Genomic DNA, 21680 nt, shown 5'->3' on the forward strand with positions numbered 1-21680 from the left:
CAGTTCCGAGGCTTGGTATTGATGAAGGAGAGTGTGCTCCAGGCCCTTTTCTCCTTTCCTGTCCTCTTCCCTTTTCATCCAGCACCCATGCCTCATTCTGCACCAGTTTGTGGATGGCGGCACCTATGGTTATTGTTATCATTTCAAAACTCCTTTCAATATACAAACCAACTTGATTACAAGTCGAAGGCTACCTAACTGTGGATGCATTGCTTCCATAGTGTATTACATACTTTGTGGTCTACATGTAACTTTCCTCCAGCGTATTGCAAGTCCCTTTCTTGGAGGTTGGGAGCCTAGAGCATCCGTCTAGCGTAACACCTTGCATAGATGGGGGATGCTGTTCAAGTGAGTTATAGCAACTGAATTGAGCTCATTAAGTCCTGGCAATACTCATGAGGCTAAAAGAAGCTCTTTCTCATTGGTGGCGGGAGCCTGGGATCCCCTCAGTTTAGAGTGATAAGAATTTTTCTGAGTTTCCTTCTGCTGCCATCTGAGACAGCACCTGCTGTTGAAGGAGGGATGAGATGCCACAAATGGTACCAGAAAATGGATGAGTCACTTGGAGGGGTTTCCCAAGCCTGGAGACAGAGAGCCTCAAACATGAAGAGAAGAGACTTTAGGTATGTGTTTTGCTAATGAGTTGATAGGATTCAGTGTTTATTTAGGACCATCCTTTAAAAGAGAAGTGGGTTTGATGGGGATGAAATGCATAGCACAGGGCATAGAGTCAGTGGTATTGTAATAACATTGCATGGTGACAGGTAGTGAGTACACTTCTGGTGAGCACAGCATAATGCATCACTACCTTGTACACCCAAAACTATTGTAACATTGTGTGTCAACTATATTTCAATAAAATAATAAAATAAATAAAAAAATAATAAAAAACAGGATTGGGTAGTCTGGCCAGTGAGCAGAATCCAGCCTGATTCCTGTTTTGGTAGGATCCTGAAACTAAGCATAGTTTTTCCAATTTCAAATGGTTGGGGGGAAAATGAAGAGAAGAATGACATTTCACAACATGGAAAAATGACATGATATTCAAAATTCAGTATCCACAAATAACGTTTTATTGGACCACAGCCATGCCCATTTGGCCACGCCCACTTGTCCACCTGTTGTCTCTGGCGGCTCTCTGCTATAACAGCACAGCAGTTGACAGGAGTTCACATGATGCTTTGCTGCTTGGTGCATTATAAATTGAAGTGTTGTGATTGTGACTCGACAGCATTTGGGATGCCGCCCCCTCTGCCATACTGGGACATTTCATTTTACTTTTTATTAACCAGCTATTCCAAAGACTTCAAATTATAGTGCATAGGAGAGTAAACCTGAAGCACTATGTTCTAACTCAGTAGTTGCTGAGGATGATTTTGCTGACAATTGTAGACCAAAGAATCCCACAATTTACCTTGGCTGTTTTAATTTTGAAACCTATGCTCACAGGAGGCTTGGCAATTGAGATGGGGTGGAATTTGGCTATGCAATTGCACTAGACTCAGTTGTTTTCAAATACCTATGGTGTTCAAAAATAACTGTTCTTGGGGTGCCTGGGTGACTCAGTCAGTTGAGTGTCTGCCTTTAGCTCAGGTCATGATTCCAGGGGCCCAGGCTTGAGCCTCGCATTGGACTCCCTGCTCAGTGGGGAGTCTGCTTCTCCCTCCCCCTTTGTCCCTCCCCCATCCAACCCACAGGTTGTGCTCTCTCTCTCACTATCTCTCTCTCTAAAAAAATAAAAATTTAAAAAAATCTTAAAAAACTGTTCTAGCTATTTTTCTTGAAATCCACTTTTGTTAATGGATAATTTTCTCTCGTTATATAACACTAATATATGCATATCTAATATGCACAACTATATATGTATATACATATATTTTTATTTATAGTTATATAACAAGGACACATAATATCCTTGATTTCACCTCTTGTCCCACAGAACGTAAAGTATTTACTCCTTGGCCCTTTATAGAAAAAGTCTGCCTACCATAGCTTTAAACATTCTTGTCTAGCCCTAGAAAAGTTGAGTCCTGGTCTTCATTGGCTTGGTGGCCGAGTCCAGCTGTGCTCCAGTATGATCTCACCCGAGTTCCCATGTGCACACTGGGCTGCAGTGATGTGTCCCGTTCCCTTTCACTTCCCTGCCTGTGGAGAAGCTGCTTCCCGGGCCCCCTGTGTCCTGCCCCACGATGACTGCTAGGCCAGCGAGGGCGCCGTTTCCCTGGCCTTATGTCTCCATGAGAGTAATGAATAACAGCTTACACCAGGGCTGTTATTGAGCCCTGTGTACCAGGGACTGTTCCACCTACTTTGCTTGTAGTATCTGATTTGAGCTGTCAGCCCACTGAGATGTCTACTATCACCATCTCGCTCTTACAGATCACCAAACCAAGAGGCTCGGAGAACTCAGGCTTTGGGTCCAGGAGGCTTAGTTCCCACATGCATGTGCTGATTGCTCTGCCAAAAGGCCTCTCTGGAAACCTGTCTGGCCTCTTGCAACCTTTCTCTCTGCGTGGAGGCCGCTTCTGTGACATGAATGGGGGGTCACAGCCAGTGAGAATCTTCTGGGAGATTCAGTTTCCTTTCCTCATTGTCCTGGGCAACGGTGCTGAGTCAGGGGGTCTGCTCTGCTGTTCCCAAATATCCACCTCACTGTCTACACTTGGATGGAAGCCTGGGGTACACTGGCAACCTGCTCCTTCTGTTTTTCTTTTTGACACTATATTTTTTAAAACAGTGTTAAATTTATAGAAAATTTGAGAAGATAATACAGAGAGGTCCATATACTCTGCATCCTTTCTGCAATTATTTTTTTTAAAGATTCTATTTATTTATTCATGAGAGACACACAGAGAGAGGCAGAGACATAGGCAGAGGGAGAAGCAGGCTCCCTGAGGGGAGCCTGAAGTGGAACTCGATCCCAGGACCCTGGAATCATGTCCTGAGCCGAAGGCAGATGCTCAACCACTGAGCCACCCAGGTACCCCCCTTTCTCCTATTATTAACATCTTACATTAGTATGGGAGATTTATTACAACCAATGAGCCAAAATCGATACATTTTTACTAATCGTAGTCCATAGTTTACTTAGATATCCTTAGCTTTTACCTAATGTCTCCTTCTGTTCCCCAATCCCACCCAGGATACCTCCTTGCAGTTTTTTTGTCATGTCTCCTTGGGCTCCTCCTGGCTGTAGCAGTTTCTCAGATTTTCCTTGCTTTGATGACATTGACAGTTTTGAGGAGAACTGGTTAGGTATTTTGTAGAAAGTCCCTCAACTGGAATTAGTCTGAAGTTTTTCTCACGATTATACTGTGCTTATGGATTTTTTTTCAGGTTTCTCCACCATAAAGTTACTCTTTTGGGGCTTGCTTTTTTTGCTGTAGGTTAGGTCTAGAACCATGTTCTCTGATTGGCTTTCTCAGAAATAAACCTGAGATTTTGACCTCCATTGGTCCATCTATTATGTCTTATTTCTCAATCGATTCCATACTTGAGAAGGGAAAAAATAAATGAGGTTAAATGTTGAACCCCTAAGACCTTAATGGCATCCCTCTGGCAAAATACTGTTCATCTTTTAAGATTCGCCAAGCATCACCTCCTCTTTGAACCCTTCCCTGACCTCGCCAGGCAGTCAATATGTCCTGCTTGTTCCCACAACCTCCACCTACATCTCCCTCAGGGGGCACTTCACTGCCATGATTAGTTCTTCCTACCCTTTCCTCCACAGGATCATCAGCCTCTCAAAAGGTACTGGCCATGTTTATTAATTAAACTCTGTGTCCTTGCAATCTGATGTAGAATCTGGAATTTAGAAGATACTTAGTAAATGTTTGTAGAATGAAGAGCCATTCACTCCAAATCAATGAAGGTGACTTCTCCAGGATGAGACTTAGCGGGACTCCTTTTGGTGATGGTTGGAGGAAGGCAGCCCTGAGGACCAGCTCTATTCTCCTTCCAGTTCTTTGGGAAGGAAGCAGGGCTGCTTAGGCAGTGCAACTGGACTAACCCTTGAGCCCAGGACCCATGTACTATTAAGACTGAGAAACCCATCAATGTTTACAAGTTGTTGTTGCATGAACAGTAGGAGGAAGGTAGACTTCCCTTGTGCCTATGGCTCCTGTTTATTAGGCCTTTTATTTATTTATTTTTATTATTTTTAAAGATTTTATTTATTTATTCATGAGAAACACACACACACAGAGAGAAAGGGGCAGAGACAGAAGTAGGCTCCATGCAGGGAGCACAATGTGGGACTCGATCCTGGGTCTCCAGGATCATGCCCTGGGCTGAAGGCAGCACTAAACTGCTGAGCCACATGGGGCTGCCCTTGTTAGGCCTTTTAAAAAAATTTCAAAAAAGGAGTGTAGTCTTAGAAGCTGTTAAATAGCAATCATACTAATTGCTATCATTGTTGAGCAAATATGATGAGAATCATGCTAGATGTTTCATACTTGTAATATTTAATTCTTACAACTCTGCAAGGCAGATCACTGCCTGGGCCTTACCCAAAGGTCATATGACTAGAGACCCAGAGAGGTAAAGCAACTTGCTCAAGATCACAAAGCTAGGAAGGCCTGGACCTCAGTGGGTCTAATTCAAAGTTCATCCTATTTCTGCTGTGATTCCCATCTTAACTTTCTGCTTTTCTTCATTTTCTGCTTCTGTAATTAGCTGAGTCTAAGAAACTGATGTGAGAAAGGACACAGTATTGGCCAAAAGAACACAGCAGATGGACCAAGGTTCTGTTCTTTTTTCAAAAATAAGATTCCATTTTTGTCATCTTGCCCTAAAGAATGCTGACTCTAAACTATTTCTGAACATTTTACCTGAATCTTCACTGATAGGACTTACTGTGCTTTCTTCATGTTAAATTGCGTTATTTTCCTACATTTTAACATCCTTTAAAATTAGAAAGTCTCTAGAAATTGCATTCAACCTGGATTGAAATCAAGTTTCTTAACAGAGGATCTGCAGAGAGTTCTATTTACAGTTGTCTCAGTTGGGAGTCCTACCTGCTAGGGTTCAAATTCTCTAGGGAATATTTTTTTCCCCCATCTTCACCCAGTGCAGGTTGAGACTTGTGAGAACTTCTGCTGCTCCTTTTTGTTTTGGGGATTTATTTTCATTTACTCCCACACTGAAGGCATAGCCTTTGGTAGACCAGCCTTATTTGGAGAGTCTCCCAATATTGGTCATTTTTTCTTTCTTATTGTTACATAAAACAAAAATGTGTCTTATATAATCAGTCGTATTTTAGACCCAATCAAATATAGTGTTTATTGAGGTCTGTTGTTAGTTTCAAGCAGTGTGGTTACCAGTCTTCAGGATACCCCTCTTGTCCCCTGTTATTCTTGCCTCCTGATATTCACATCCTTGTGAGTCTCCTTCACATTGAATAAGGCTGGTTTGTACAACCAGTTGGACCTTATGGAAATGACAGAGCGTGACTTTCAAAGTTGGGTCATAAGTGACCTGGCTACTTCTGTCTTATTTACTTTTGGATTGACCCATTTTGGAAGAAGCCAGCTGCTATGTTGTAAGGACTCAAGCAGTCTCATAGAGAGGTCAATGAGAGGAGTTTGGACTTTCTACCACCAGCCAGGTCTAACTTGTTAGGCTTGTGAGTGAGCTAACTTGAAAGCAGATCCTCCAGCCCCAGTCAAGCCTTCAGATGACTTGGCCAACATCTTGACTGCAACCTCATGAGAGACCCTGACCCAGAACCACCCAGCCAAGTCACTTCCAGAATTGTGATTCACAGAAACTGTGAAATTGTAAATATGTATTGGCTTAAGTCACCAAATTTTGATGTAATTTACTATAAAGCAATGATGACTAATACAAATATATATATATGTATATATATATTTAAATATTTTACTTATTTATTCATGAGAGACACAGAGAGAGGCAGAGACATAGGCAGAGGGAGAAGCAGGCTCCCTGCAGGGAGCCCGATGTGGCTTTCAATCCCGGGACCCCAGGATCACAACCTGAGCCAAAGGCAGACACTCAATCACTGAGCCACTCAGGCATCTCTAGACAAATATATTTTGAAAAAAAGTTTTACTTGTTTTTTTCAAAAGCAGTTTTCAGTTCCTTGTTTTCTAATGATTCCTTTCCGCATTAATGAAGAAATTGCTATTATTTTCAGGAAAATTGAGATCTACAGAAATTATGAATATTTGCTATGTCTAATGTAAAGGTAAAGACTTTCAAGTAACATTGTGGTTTGTGTGTGCTTCAAATTTTTAAATTTTATTGAGAGATTTTTCTAATAATGATATAAATAAGAATAGAATATATATTCTGTTTTTTTTGCTTGTGAATGGAAAGTATTGGTTGGATTATTTTTAATCCAGAAGGATTACATTACTTGCAAAGTTGTCCTAAATTATCCTAGAATGCCTTAATTTGGGGACGCCAGCTAAAGAGTTACGTTAGGTTACTCAAATATTAAAGAGACCTGGTTGTTAGTCAAAGCAATGTATTTAGGTATACTGTAGCTCTGCTTTTGGGTTTGCTGAAACTTACATTTAATTAATATTTAATTAATTCACCCTTTGGAAAGACTCTTGGTTTTTGATGTAGTCTTTGGAAAAAGCCAGCTTGTGCTGTCTTGTGCCCTATACATTTACAAAATCTGTTGTAAGAGATTAATATTATTTTCCTCTTTGGTATTCAAATAGATTATTTTAACCTGCATTTTAGTTCTAACCTGCATTATTACTGTCAGTTGTCATACAATCCAGTAGTTCCTAAACTTTGTTGCTCATTAGAATTATCTACGGAATTTATTTTGTTTTTAAAAATGTGGATACCGGAACTCATGCCTGATTTCCTAAATTAGAATATCCAAAAGTGAGACTTGGCAAGCTATGTTTATAGTTAACAAACTCTCCAGTTGATTCTTTCAAATTCATTCCAACATACAGTGCATTAAAACCCACTGAGTTTGCTTCCTGCCCATCCATTTCCCTCTTCCACTTCAGTCTCCAAGTCTGCAGGGAAGAGAAGATAATGAAGAGTATTCACTAGAGGAAATCTTGGAGATCATCTGATTCCTACTCTTTCATTTTTCAGATTTCCCTCAAACCTGTACTTCATTGAGAGATGTTAAGTGACTTGCTTTCTTGGGAGTTTTAGTTATCTTATTAGTATTATGACAACGTAGTTGGAATTTTAAAAGTTAGTAAAAACAAATACAGCAACACTGATTGCTACATATCTCCATCCTAGATGAGAGGTGCTATTTATGTTTTGGGCAGCAATACTGTCCAAAGACTTCTCATCTTGCAAGTGATTGATTCCATGATGATTTTCTTGAGGAGACTTTTCTAGTGATGAATATAAGTAAGAATGAACATATATACTTAATTTTTAGATTAGGTAAAAAATATGAATCTAATTTTTAGATTAGAATCAAATAGAATATTTTTAATCCAGAAGAAAATACAATACTTGACTGGGTAAGAGGTTTAGAAAAAACCCTAAACTTTTTCTGTATTACAGGTAGCAGGATTTCTTTTTTCTTTAAAGATTTTGTTTATTTATTCATAGAGACACACACACACAGAGGCAGAGACACAGGCAGAAGAGAAGCAAGCTCCATACAGGAAGCCTGATGTGGCACTCGATCCTGGGTCTCCAGGATCACACCCCAGGCTGCAGGCGGCGCTAAACCACTGCGCCACCGGGGCTGCCCGAAGTAGCAGGATTTCTTGATTAGGGTCTCATAGCCTGAAAGAGAGGAGGCAATTGGTACGAACTAGAAGGGGAAGTCCACAGGATCCCTATGAATGTCAGGAGGGAAGAACCATAAATGGAAAACATGCCCACGAGAAAGTCTGTGGCAGCGGTGGCTGGAAATCTAGGACTGTGATGTCTAATGCTCAATTTTACATCAGGTGAATTATTCTATAATTCTCCCTCCGTTATCCCAATCTTCACGGAACTGCGCTGCACACAGTAATCTTATGTTGACGGTGCTTTGGGGAATGAAAGAAGAGGGAGAGCCTAGGGTGGGTGAAGTGATGCTGCTTGAAGATGGAGAATTCAATGGAAAAGATAGAGGAGGGAGGGAGGGGGAGAGAGAGAAAGAGAGAGAGAGAGAACACCAAGAGGAATATAATCCCTCTGAAACTCCCAGGAGATATGAGGTACTGGGCTTCATAATGAATGTGGGATGGGCAGGAGCTATTTTTCTTGGATGTTAAAGGAAAGGGTGACCTCCCACCCCCAGAAGAAAGACTTGGGAACCAATATCTCAAGCAACACTTAGATTGCATCATAGGTTTCCTATCAGATGGGAGAATTATTCCTGCCACATAGAAACCTTGGGCCGTGATGGACATTCTCCCCAGAGGCTGAGACTGCCCTCTTTCTCATATATTTCCAGCTGTTCTTTAGACACTGTTTCAGTGCTCCTCAAAGAATAAAGTCACAAGTTAAGTACTCCATCACAAGGAAGACAGGTTTACAATAGCTAGAGCCAAATGCTTAATTTAACCCCCAGGAAAGGGCTAGAGTTGTCAAGAGAGAACTAAGAGACCCCCTTCCCCGCCCCTGGCTTTTCCCAGCTTTTGTATTTTGTGACTCTTAGGAAGAGAGGGGCCAAACCCTGGTTTTGTGCAATGTTGAATAAAATGGTCTGGCTGGGTGTCAGCTGGCCTGCCAGATCTGGCAGCTGGTGAGGAAGGAACAGAGAACTTCCAAGGAATTGGCTCAATTTGCATGTGTAATGTGTTCATATATGCTGTCTGCATATAGATTGTATAATATCCATGACATACAGAGAAGAGCTTTGAGTTCCTGGGAAAGAAAGATGCTTAGAAATAAATATTTCTAGAGTAGCACAAATCAGGATAGAGATTCTGGTCTCACACATGGGGTGATCTCAGCTGCCAGAGGACATTTTGGGAGCCAGGGAGGCACACATGAGGACAAAGGAAGTCATTCCCACAGTCAGGGCCCCAACCTGAGGCTCAGAGAGGGAGGGGGTTGCCTGGCAACAGCAGAGTCTTCCTGTCTTTCCAGTCACCCCTGCTGAGAGTGTGATAAGATGCCTCCTTCTTTTCTTTCTTTCCTGGACTTTCATTGTTCACTTGATTTCATCTGAAATTGTTGGGAATCCAGTGTGATTTGTCTGAGGCTTCATAGCAATGCTGGTGGGATCATTCTTCATGGAGAAACTGAGCCCAGAAGAGCTAAATCTCATGTCACTGAGGTTTCAGTTGCACTTACAGCTTTGCCAATTCCTGCTGTGGGTGCAATGTGATAACAAAAGCTCACAGCTAGGAGAAGGGAGGTGACATGGTCCTGAAAGCCTGCAGAAACAGCAGATAATTGATCTACTAATTTCTATGATGATTCCTACTGCAGGCCATACTGATGTTTTAGAGAATGAGGCACTGACTTCCAGTCCTAGATTCATTCCTGACCAGCCATAGCCACTTTGACCACTGTCTTTGCACTCCCAGCCTCTACAGGAGGCAAATTCCTGCCTGCCCATGGTGTGCTGCTGCTTTGAGATTTGGTGCAAGAGTGAAAAAAAAAAAAAAAAAAAAAAACTTCACTGGGTTATAAAAGCTCCTGAGAACCAGACCATAACCTAAAAAATTTCTATGTACCTTTATAGGTTGAGTTTTGTTTTTTTTTTTTTACGTATTAGGTCCTCAAAAAAGATTCATTTTGTTGAGTAATACAAAGCACCTATATTACTTAAAAAAAAAACAACAACAACAGGGCTTCTATCCCCATGACTTCCAGTCAAGGGCTTAAGTATCTCCCCCAAGAGAGAGATCAGAAGCACCTGTATTACTGTGGCACTTCCTGGTACCTTCCTTTCCAACTACACTGTGCCATTTTGCTTGGATATTAAAGGCAAGGGTGATTCCCCAGGAGAAAGTCTGTAATGTAATAATTGCCTTAGAATGTGCTATTTGGATTACATGATAAAGCATTTTCTATGAAATGGAAGAGCTGAGATCATAGCATGTGCACTTGTGTAGATTAAGGAGTGTGGATATGCACTCACCCATTTCACTCACCCACTCCTCTCAGGTGGAATATTGGAGAAAGGAAGGGTCCAATGGAATTCAATACTCCCAGGTGTTTCAAGTGTTGTGGAAAAAGGGAGTTCGTGTGTTTCCCTAAGATTACTTTGTGGGAGAGATGGTTTTAATTTCCTTGAAGCTTTCAGATTTCGGACTGGGGAGAGGGACAGAGCTTTCCTGGGGAGAGAAACAATGCTGCTGACTGCTGGGCATTTGCTGCTAAACGGGAGCAAATAAAGGGCAAGAGGCCCCTTCAGAAGGATCTGACTTGAAACTGAGTGAGTCTGTAGGATTGGATGGGAGGCCCTATGCTGCTGGAGTTTGTGTGTGTGGTGAGGGTGGGTGGGCATTTGCATTAAGTCCTCTAGTTTGTATTCCTAGTCATGTGACCCAGCAACTTTTAAAAATGTCTCTTTTTTTCTTAAAACATTATAGTTTGCTTCACTTGCAAGATCCAAACCATAAAAAAGTGAACATTTATCCTTTATCTGTGCCTCTGGTTTCTCAGTCTTATGAAATCTGCCTTAAATGAACCTAGAGGAGAAGCAAAGATGCCCTTTGCTTCTCTCCAGAGTAGACCAGCCTCATTCCAGGACCCACACATCCTAGAATGCCCAGGAAGGGAGAGAGGTGAGCCCCGGGGCACTGAGCCTGATCCTCATCTTTGTCCATTCCGATGAGAATAGAGGATTTCTCTGGTTTATTGTTTTCTTTTCTTTTAAGATGGTGGTGATTTTTACATGTCAATTTTACATGTTCGGAAATGGCTTTTCTGAGATATTTTTCCTGGTCATTCTATATCCCGAGCTTCAAGAAAACTTATGTAATGGTGACTTATGTAAAGCACACTTCTCTGGTATTTTCTCCAAAAGACTGACAGCACCAAGTCTAAATTTATGGAAGCTAAAGCTTACAAAGAATTAACTCATCTCTTTATAAAAACTGAAAATTGATCCTTTAAAATTGCTGCAGAACATTCTGGTGCTTTTCCAGAGAAAAAGAAAGTAACTATGTGGAAGGTCACAGTCTGGTAATCTATTGAAATGGTGTTGTCATTTCTAAATATATGGGGGATGTAGCAGGTGCATAATCAAGCAGGGAAGTGAGCCGATACACATTTAGAGGTGAGACTTTGGGAAGAGAGCTGAGTCTGAAATAAATACTAAAATCATAATTTTATTATTTCTGTAATTTATTTTATTTTATTTTTTCCAGGTTCACTGAAGGATAATTGACAAATGAAACTGGATTATATTTAAAGTGTATAATGTGATGATTTGATACACGTTTGCATTGTGAAAGGATCTCTCCATCAAACTAATACATCTGTCACCTCATGTATTTACCTTTTATCTTTTAAAAATATAATTTTTTGGTGAGTACACAAGTTCTACTTTCTTAAGAGACTTCAATTATAGTGTTATTCTTCTAGTCACCGTATTAAATATTAGATCCTCTTATTTTATTCATTTTACTAAAAGTTTGACCCTTTGATCAATCTTTTCTTACTTCCTCCATTTCCACTCCCTCATAACCACTTTCCTACTCTCTGTTTCTAGAAGTTCCACTTTTTTTTCTCCTGATTCCACATGTAAGTGATGCCGTGCCGTATTCATCTTTGTCTGGCTAATTTTACTTAGCATAATGTGCTTTAGGTTTATCCATGTTGTTGTAAATGGCAAGATTTCCTTCTTTTTAAAGACTGAATAATATCACATTGTGTATATGTACTATATTTTCTTTATTCATTCATCTGTCATTCATCACAGACACTTAAATTGTCTTTATACCTTGGCTTGGGAATAGCCCTGCAGTGAGCATGGTAGTACAGATATCTCTTTGAGATAATGATTTCATTTCCTTTGGATATGTACCCGAAAGTGGGATTACTGAATCATATGGTAGTTCTATTTTTAATTTCTTCTGGAACCTCCATACTGTTTTCCACAGTGGCCACACCAGCTTCCTGCCAACAGCATACAAGGATTCCCTTGTCTCCACATCCCCACTAGCATTTATTTCTGATCTTTTTTGACAATAAACATGCTAACAGGTATGGGATGATATCTCATTTTGTGATTCTGATTCATATTTCCTCAAAAATTAGTGATTTTTGAGTATCTTTTCATGGCTTGTTGGCCATTTGTGTATCGTCTTTGGAAAAATGTCTGTTAAGGGCCTTTGCCAATTTTTCAATTAGACTTATTTGTTTTTATGCTATTGAGTTGTAGGAGTTTTTTGTATATTTTGAACATTAACCCCTTATCAGATATGTGCTTTGCAAATGTTTTCTGTCACTCCATAGGTTGACTTTCCATTTTGTTGATGGTTTCTTTGGCTGTGCAGACTTTTTATTTGATGTAGTCCCACTTGTCTATTTTTGCTTTTTTTGGTAATCAGATTTAAGAAACTGCTGCCAAGACCAATATCAGGGAGCTTACCCTTTATGTTTTCTTCTAGGAATTTTATGGTTTCAGACTTTACATTCAAGTTTTAATCCACTTTAAATTGACTGGTTATGTGGTATAAGAGTCCATTTTTCAGTCTTTCATATGTGGATATCTAGTTTTCTCAACACTATTTATTAAAGAGACTATCTTTCCCCTGGTGTATTCTCGACTCCTTCATCAAAAATTAATTGATCACATATGCAGGGGTTTATGCCTGGACTCTGTTCATTGATTTTTGCATTTGTTTTTATGCCAATACCATACTTGTTTTGATTACTATCACTTTGTGATAGAGTTTGCAATCAGGAAGTGTGATACCTCCAGCTCTGTTCTTCTTTCTTGATTGCTTTGGCTATTTGGAATCTCCTGAGGTTCCTTATGAATTTCAAGATCATTTTTTTCTATTTTTGTAGAAAATGTCACTGGGATTTTGGAAGGTATTGCATTGAATCTTTAGATCACTTTGGTTAGTATGGATATTTTAATAGTAAAGCCTGAATTCTTGTTAGAATACATGAAATCCTGTTTCCCAAAGTGCAAAATTTAGATCTGGGGCTATGTTTCCCAAACTGGGACTGAAGCATCCAGGAGTGCCTCAAAACTCAGGGCACCACAAGATATTTTAAAATTTTGAGGGATGCCAGTGATATCTATCAGACACAGAGTGAATGACTAGGTCAAGGCAGTTCACAGTTTTAACATTAGATCATGCTTTATTTCTATTGAAGACAGCATATTTTTGCAAAACTGGATTTTTGGTAGTTGCTGCAATAAAAGGCAAGTATTACATGAAAACCAGTGTGAAGCAGGAAATGACAGTGGTGGTCTCTGCCCTGGTTCCAAGGTTTGAGAGGTTGTGCAGTGCCTAATAGGAATACATATCCAGGAGTAAGCTTACAGGGTTATTTAAGGATAAAACAAATATATTATTTTTTTTCTTTCCATTTGTGTATTATTTTCCAAAAAGACAATGAAACACGAAGACTTAAGTATTTATTAAGGTTTTTGTACCTAACAACTTAAAAGAATGGAACTGCTAGATATCTTTTTTACCCAAGAGATGCCATGAAGAAGTTTCTGGGAGAGTAAGAGTTCCACAAACCAAGAAAGTTTGGGAACCTTTGGACTGGTGCCTCCCTAAAGGGGGCACCCTAGTAAGCCCCTTCTGAAACAGGGAGGGACCTAAAGGGGGCACCCTAGTAAGCCCCTTCTGAAACAGGAGGGACCTTCCTAGATGATTTTCCCAAAGCTGATCTCTTTTGATCCACCTCAAGTGAAAAGATCTTCAGGTTTAAAATCAGAAGAGTCAGATTCGATTTTGTTGTTACCTTCTAGCTGGGTGACCTTGTGAAAATCACTTTTTTTTTTTGAAGTCCGTTGCCTCATATGTTAATGAGGATATCTATTTTATCTAATGTCTGTTTTAGAGGACTGCTGGTGAAAGTCAAATATGGGTGAAATTATACTGTGAATAGATGTTACTGTGACTGTGACTAATAATATGACCAGCTTCAAAAGGGCCCAGTGTTTCCACTCACTTTCTTTGTGCTGTGCTTGTTTTCTCTTGAGGAGTTTTTCTTCTCAGTCATGGATTAGAATATCAACATTCACTTGAGTTTCCTGGGAGGGAGGGGGAAGAAAATGGTACCCTCCACAGGTTAACTGGGCCAAGTTGAGAGAAAGGCTTGTCTCTCTAGGTCCCTGTACGGTTCTGGGAACCCGCAGGGAAGAAGGAGCTCCATAGGTGGTAGCAACGGGAAGCTTTACCCAGGGCTGTTTCCTTGGGGGCTGTGGCCAGTGTGATCCCTCGGGGATCAGTGTTCAGAAGGTTCTCACACCTGGTTTAATGCTCTGCTCTCACATTCTTGAAATTTTTAATAATTTCTGTTTAAAGTAAAAAGTCATGTTTACTCAAAAATCCATGATTACACTTTTTAGTACATTCCCATTATTGTGTAACCATCATCCACCAACCATCTCCATCTTTCCAAACTGAAACCCCATACCTCTCACACAGTCGCTTCTCACTCTGCCTTCCTTCTGCCCTTGAGTCACCACCATTCTGCTTCCTGTCTTTTAGGTACCTGGTGTAAGTGGAATTATGCAATTGTTTGCCCTTTTGTGTTTGGTTTATTTCACCTAGCATAATGTCCTTAAGGCTCATCCAAGTGGAACCATGTTGTCAGAATGTCATTGCCTTTTGAGACTGAATAATATTCCATTGTAGGTATATACCACATGGTTTTTCTTTAAAAAAAAAGTATTTAAATTCAATTTGCCAACATATAGTATAATACCCAGGCTCATCTCATCATGTGCCTTCCTTAATGCCCATCACCCAGCTACTCCATCCTCCCACCCACCTCACCTTCTGCAACCCTTTGTTCATTTCCTAGAGTTAGGAGTCTCTCACGGTTTGTCTTCCTCTTTAATTTTTCCCCACTCAGTTTCCTCCCTTGCATTCTAGTCCCTTTCATTATTTCTTATATTCCACAAATGAGTGAGACCATATAATTGTCTTTCTCTGATTGACTTATTTCACTCAGCATAATACCCTCTAGTTCCATTCACGTTGATGTAAATGGTAAGTATTCATCCATTCTGATGGTTGAGTAATATTCCATTATATATATAATATATATTATATATAATATATAATAATGTGACATATACATATATATCACATCTTTATCCATTCGACTGTTGAGGGATATCATGGCTCCTTCCATAGTTTGGCTATTGTGGACATGGCTGCTGCAAACAATGGGGTGCAGGTGTCCTGGTGTTTCACTACATCTGTATCTTTGGGGTAAATACCCTGTAGTGCAATTGCTGGGTCATAGGGTAACTCTATTTTTAAATTCTTAAGGAACCACTACACTGTTTTCCAGAGTGGCTGTACCAGCTTGCATTCCTATCAACAGCACAAGAGGGTTCCCCTTTCCCTGCATCCTCACCAACATTTGTTGTTTTCTGTCTTGTTAATTTTAGCCATCCTCACCGGTTGTAAAGTGATATCTCATTGTACCACATGGTTTTTATCCATTCATTCATGGATGGATTAATTTTTTAACAATGCATGGCATGTCCATTTTGAGTAGGCCTCAGAAATGACATAGCTGGTCTGTTTGTATCTCCTTTAGGTCTTGGACAAAAGGAGGAAGTGATAATATTGGAACCAGGTGAGAGCCTCAGCTATCGGAGGGGCTGTTGAACATAGGCTGTGGTCTAGGATGCCATTTCCATCAAAAATGTGGCTTCTCTGGAACAAGAGGGGAGAAATACCCCATCACTTCCTCCTCCGCCCTCTGAACTCTGGCCAATACCTCCCACTGGCTGAACCACACAGAGTCTGTAGATTCTCTAGATTCAGGCTCACTGGCTCAGAACAGGGGAGTGAAAGGCAGGTAGTGAGTGGATCGAGAGCGGCTAGATCCCTGACTGACTGCACACTCTGTATGTACAGAATAAAATGATCTGCCTTTCAGTGGCGCCTGCATGATGCTTCACATGTATAGTGCTCCTTCTGCCTCTCCTGATGGCAAACATCCTTCCCTGCCCCACGCAAGTTCTACTTTTCCCATCAAGCTTACTTACCTCCTTCTAAGCATTTGTTTAGTGTGTCTAATCTGATCCCAAAGATTTTATCAATCATAAATGAAGCATTTATTTTAACATAAAAAAGAATTGGTTATATTTATTCATGTTAGAGTATCAGCAGATTTATTCATTCATTAAGGAGATACTTGAGGACCATCTGAGATAGGAAAATAAGAGACATGATGTCTCTTGGGTTAGTCTGTCTGTCTCTGAGTGGTCCTGGCTTGTTAATGCCTCTCTGCAATGGTTCCTTCTTGAGTGTGAAGGTTTCATCATGTGACTTGTTTGGCCAATGGGACAATAGCAAGTGTGACACAAGGAGAGGGTTAAAAAGTGCTTGCACATTGAGTCTTGCCCTGTCTTGGTGCTAGGAACTTCCACCACCATGTGGACAAGGCTGGGTCAATCTAGATGGTAAGTGGTCCCAATGATCCCAACCATTCCAGCCAAGGCCCCAGAAATGCAAAACAGGCCATCAGAGACCATCCAGCACAGCCAAGTCAGCCCAGACCAGAAAGCCTCCACCATGGAACGTTAGGACTAGTTTCCAGATCTGGAGAGGATGTAGATGTGTGTGCCATCAGCATCACACAGCACAGCAACTGCTCTATGAGTGAAGGTGCATGCAGAGCAAGGTCGTGGAGGTGGCCTCCAGGCAACAGGCAAGGACAGGCAGAGGTGGTCATGCGAGAGTCTTGAAGGAGTGGCTGCTGGCAAAGCAGACCAGCGGGAGAAGTAGCAGCAGGGGGGCTTGGGTACAAGGTGGAGTGGGGCAGAGCACAGAGTCTGACAGTGCCATGAGGACCATCTTGCTGCTGGAGGTGGAGGGTATGTGTGTGGCCAAGTGTCTCCTACAGTGTCTGAGCTTCCTCCTACTGGCGGATACTGTTAGGACCATGCCACCATTCATATGGGAAACTACGGGCAAAGATCTGTGACTCACACTTTTGGTGTGACAGCAGATCTTTTATAGACATCACTTTGTGGAACAGTCTGGGGTTATAAGAAAAAATTTCTTGGGGGCCAGCAGGGCTTATTTGTAGGATACAGACCACTCACCAGCTATGTCATTTGTGTTGTCAGCCCCACCATTCTCTGGGCCCTGCCAGAGATTTTAAGGGTTTGAAATTAGAGTTAACTTTATGTTGCCAGTTTATTAAACTTCTCTCTGTGTGTGTCTCTGTCTCTTTCTGTTTCTTGCAGTTCCTTGGAAGCACTGGAAAACACAGGCTCCAGGGGAACGTCTTTTTCCCCAACTTCTCTTGATACCAGTGACAACAAAGAAGCCACACAGCGCTCTCTGTGTTTCTTGGAGCAGAGCCCTGGGCCCAATGGCCAACGGGGACACCAGTGATGGAACAGTCATCATTCAACTGTCATACCTAGAATGTCACACACCATATCTGCAAAAAAAATCTTCATTCACGCTAAATATCACATTTGCTGGTATCTTTCTTGACCCCTTCTGTCGTAATTCAACACAATTCACACTGTTACTGCTGTGTGAAAGAAAACAATTTTTTTTTCTCACAGAGATTCTGAAGAGAGTAATTTCGGAGCGTTCCCCTGACATGTTGTAAGAAGGCCCATTTTGACAAGACTGTGCTTTTCTTTGTTAAATCCACATTTGGTTGGTTTGTTTTTTGTTAAATCCAAATTTTCTGCTTACGGCCACAGACTGGGGGGTCTGAGAAGAAATTACTGGCATCCCTACAAAATGGGGAAGGGTTAGCATGGCTGTCTTAGACCAAGTTTTCATATCAATTGTAAATGTCTAGGCTAGATGATAGCAGAGCTCCAGCACCTTAGCAGCAAAAATGCAGGGCCTCTACTAGGTTCATTGATGACTGCTAGAGAATTTAGCCTCACTGAATGACGGTACCAACTGGCACAGAGTGCTGACTGGCATTCCCACCACATTTCTTCATCCCCCATGGCTTTCTCTGAGTACCTGGGCTTCTCACTCATGGACATTGTTCATACTCCGCTGAGAGAAGCAGTATCCTCAGGAATATTCCCAGGCACCATGCAAGAGCCATAATCTAGACTTTGGATTCCAAGCCTCTTAGAAGTTTGACTTGTATTATCTGTTTTCTGTTACCGTTTAACAAATTATCCTAAAACTTCGTGGCTTCACACACATCTATTATCTCACAAAGTTCCTGTGGGTCAGGAATTTAAGAGTGCTTAGCTGGGTGGTTCTGACTTGGGGTCTCATGGGAGGTTGCAGTCAAGATGGTGGCCAGGCTGGCATGGGCCTGAAGATCTGACTGGCAGTTGGTTCCCTCCAATGACTGTTGGTGAGAGGCAGCAAGCATGGGGCATTGATACTGAAAGAAAGGCTTCTAAGCTGAGTTGTCCTTCTGGAGCTCTTGTCAAGGAGCAGGGTAGGGCTCACCATGGGAGATCCAAGCAAAGAGGAGAGTTGACTGGTGAGTTGGCCCAGAGTGCCCCTGTGTGGCAGGGGCCAACACAGTCCAAGGGAAGAGGAGTTGAACTTAGGCAATTTTGAAGAACAGAGCTGCTGCCTTCCTGGGCACGGAGATCTCTCATTTACAAGAATGAACACACACTCCGCCTAGAGGTTTGGCAATCTGGCAGAGAGGATGTCAAGTAAGATGAAAGGCCCATCGGCAGCCGAGATGAGAGCTTGAGAGTGACCTACTTCTCTACCACTCACAGCTGATTATGGGACAGAGTGAGGCTGAACTGTTCATAAGTCCTGTCAGAGAGAGCGTTCAGTGAAAACTACTCATGAGCAAAAGAGCTGGATTAAATGGTTGCTTTTTATGTTCTGGGGACTCCAGCATGTCCTGGTTTTCAGATACCAGCCATTTAGCTGTGTGCTCTGGAGTAACATTATAGGCAAGCACCAGTAGAAAATGTTAGAGTTATTCCAGTATGGAGTTTAAAGATGATTCCCTTCCAAAGACACCACCTTACAAGTAAGAAACCGAGGTTCTAGGAGGTTAACTGACATCCCCAGGGCTACTGAGTTATGTATGGGTGGCAAGTCTGCTACTGGACATCCTACCTTCTGACCTATAGGCTGGTGCTCTCTGTATTATACCCTGGAGAGAGTCAGGCAAGGTTTTATGTGACAACGAGTGGCCTCATCCCAATATAGCCCGTGAAAGTACAGGGCTCCCCCACTCAGCTGCTGTGCATCCAGAAGCATGTTTTCATCAGCAGACCTGAGGGCGAGGAGATGGAAAGGGATTGCTTCACTGCTAATGGACTTCCCCTGCATAGGCCCTGAGATACCCCAAGCCTTACTCACACTGTGACAGGGGATAGATAAAGCCTGCTAACACCAACCAACCCTTCTGAAGGAATAAGTGATTCATGCAAAAAGCCTTTGGTTCAGGGCATCTAGCAGCTTAGTGTGACTGTCATGGATACTTGGGAATTAGCCTTCCTGTGACCTCCAGGGGTCAGAGAGCTCGTGCACACTCTTCTGTTCCCTGTGGGCCATCTCAGCTCACCCAGACAGGCCCTGTCGCTGCCAGGACAAACCATATTTTTATTTCCCCAGGTCTTAGAAGCCTTCACATGGGTGAGGCAGGGACTCCAGGCTATTCCCTGAGGAGGCCGAGTTGATGGCCACCACCAACATATTAGTGTCAGCTTTTCAGAACTCGGTGAGATGTATTCATGTCAGATTAACCTTGACAGCGAATCCTATGAATTAGTGACTTGCTTTGTGAAGGCTGAGCCAGGAGAATAGAGGCTGTATAGAACCAGGCACTTACAAAACCAAGCAGGCAACTCTTGCTTTTCTGTGTTGTGCATGTGTCAGGGCCCTGGGTAGTTCGACAAGGAGGGCAAGAGGACAGTCTGTGCAGTTTCAGGCTCAATGGGCCCTGTGGGTGCATCTGCAGAGTGCTAATGGCTTTACGTGTTGGTATGTGCCCCTAGATCCTGGCCATGATTCACTTCTCACCCTCCGGGGGACATCCCTGATGAGACAATTATTGAGATTATCTTCAAATCTGTGGTCCTGATTTAATCTTCAACCCCCCTCACCCTGCACCATCTCTACCGGAGGAGGACTACATGTGTCTATTGGCCCTTGGGCCCCAACAACCTGTCCCATTCTTCCCAGCACTGGGGGCTGGCTGTTCCTGGGCAGTGGGGGATCCGCTGGCATAAACCAGGGGCTCCAGCGGCCCTGGGGACAAAGATCAAAGCTAGCCACAACGTTTATTGCAAGTGAGAAGTCTGAGTTTCACTCAGACAAGGGGAAAATCAGCAGGAATCAAGCAGGAAGTGTTGCAAGGTGACAGTTCTATGTGACTGGGCAGGCAGGGCTGTGCTAAATTTAGCATGTGGCTTTATTGGTGTTGGGCAATAGCATCCCACGAATGCCAGGCGCTAAGTGCGGTCTCCAGCAGTCTGGTGGGAAATAATAGAGGCTGTGAGGCTTGTTCGGCCCCAGGAACAAGGAGAGCTGGGGGCTGTGGGGAAGCAGGTCTCCGAGTTGGGACTGACATAGGCCAGGTGGATTCCGGAGTGGGTAGTGGGGGGAACTTTCCCCTTCACCGCACCACCCGTGTGAGATATTTCAAAGACGCGGTACATGATGAGTCAGACTGTTTCTGAAAGCTTCCTATCACAATGAATTTTGGCTTGCACAATTGCAAATAGATCTTCTCTTTCCAAAATTATTAGACAAACCAGACTGAGTAAATAAGTGTCAAGGATTCCCAGAAAAAACACCCTATAGAAAGGGTCAGCACACTGCAGCCCCCAGCCTGGCAGTCTGTTTTTACAAAGCTGTATTGGAATCCGACGGCACACGTTAGTTTATGAATCATCTATGGCTGCTTTCAGGGGTACAAGGAGGAGCTGAACACTTGTAAAGGAGACCCAATGGTGTGCAAAGCCTAAAACATTTACTATTTGGCCTTTTTAAAGGAAATTTTCTGGGTGCCTGGGGGGCTGAGTTGGTTAAGCATCTGCCTTTGGCTGGAGTCATGATGCCAGGGTCCTGGGATCAAGTCCTGAGTTGGGATCCCTGCTCAGTGGGGAGTCTGCTTCTCCCTCTGCCCCTCCCCCTGCTTGTGTGCATGCTCTCTTTCTCTCTCTCTCTCTCTCTTTAGTAAAGCAATACAATCTTGAAACAAAAACAAAAACAAAAAACAAGAGGAAGTTTTCTGATCCCTATCTTAGAGCAATAGTCCTGGACCAGCTCTTTTCAAGAGTTCACAAGATGAACGGCCCTTGTGTGTTTTCTACTGCTCTCACTACAGAAACCAGAGCTTGTGGCTTTACGGAGACATCGCTACAGACACCAACCAGGAGTGGGCATCTTTACAGACAGCAACCACATGACACAGCCGCTCAGAGTCAAATCCAGCCTGCCCATATGCCTCCTCAGGGCAGCACTGTTACGTTTTATCAAAATCATCAGCGTTTTCAAACTAGGAGATTTCACTAAAAAATATCCAATTTTTTACTACTCTTGAAAAATTGGGCAATCTGGCCACCCTGGATCCACATTCTTGCATGGCAACCACGGGCGGGGAGCCTGCCGACTGGAGCCTTCTTCACAGGGGTGTATCCTGTTCTA

At 42.4% G+C, this 21680-nt stretch overlaps 1 long non-coding RNA gene across 1 annotated transcript; it reads left to right on the forward strand.

The window, feature by feature from the left end:
- The first annotated feature begins 9692 nt into the window (after window positions 1–9692).
- On the forward strand, window positions 9693–19141 carry LOC111095759. The gene is made up of 3 exons (XR_005353078.1): window positions 9693–11433; window positions 15652–15690; window positions 17312–19141. It is a non-coding gene; the product is annotated as an uncharacterized LOC111095759 (long non-coding RNA).
- Window positions 19142–21680: the final 2539 nt, after the last annotated feature.

Source organism: Canis lupus, chromosome 1 (genome assembly GCF_011100685.1).
Source record: "Canis lupus familiaris isolate Mischka breed German Shepherd chromosome 1, alternate assembly UU_Cfam_GSD_1.0, whole genome shotgun sequence".
Lineage (NCBI taxonomy): Eukaryota > Metazoa > Chordata > Mammalia > Carnivora > Canidae > Canis > Canis lupus.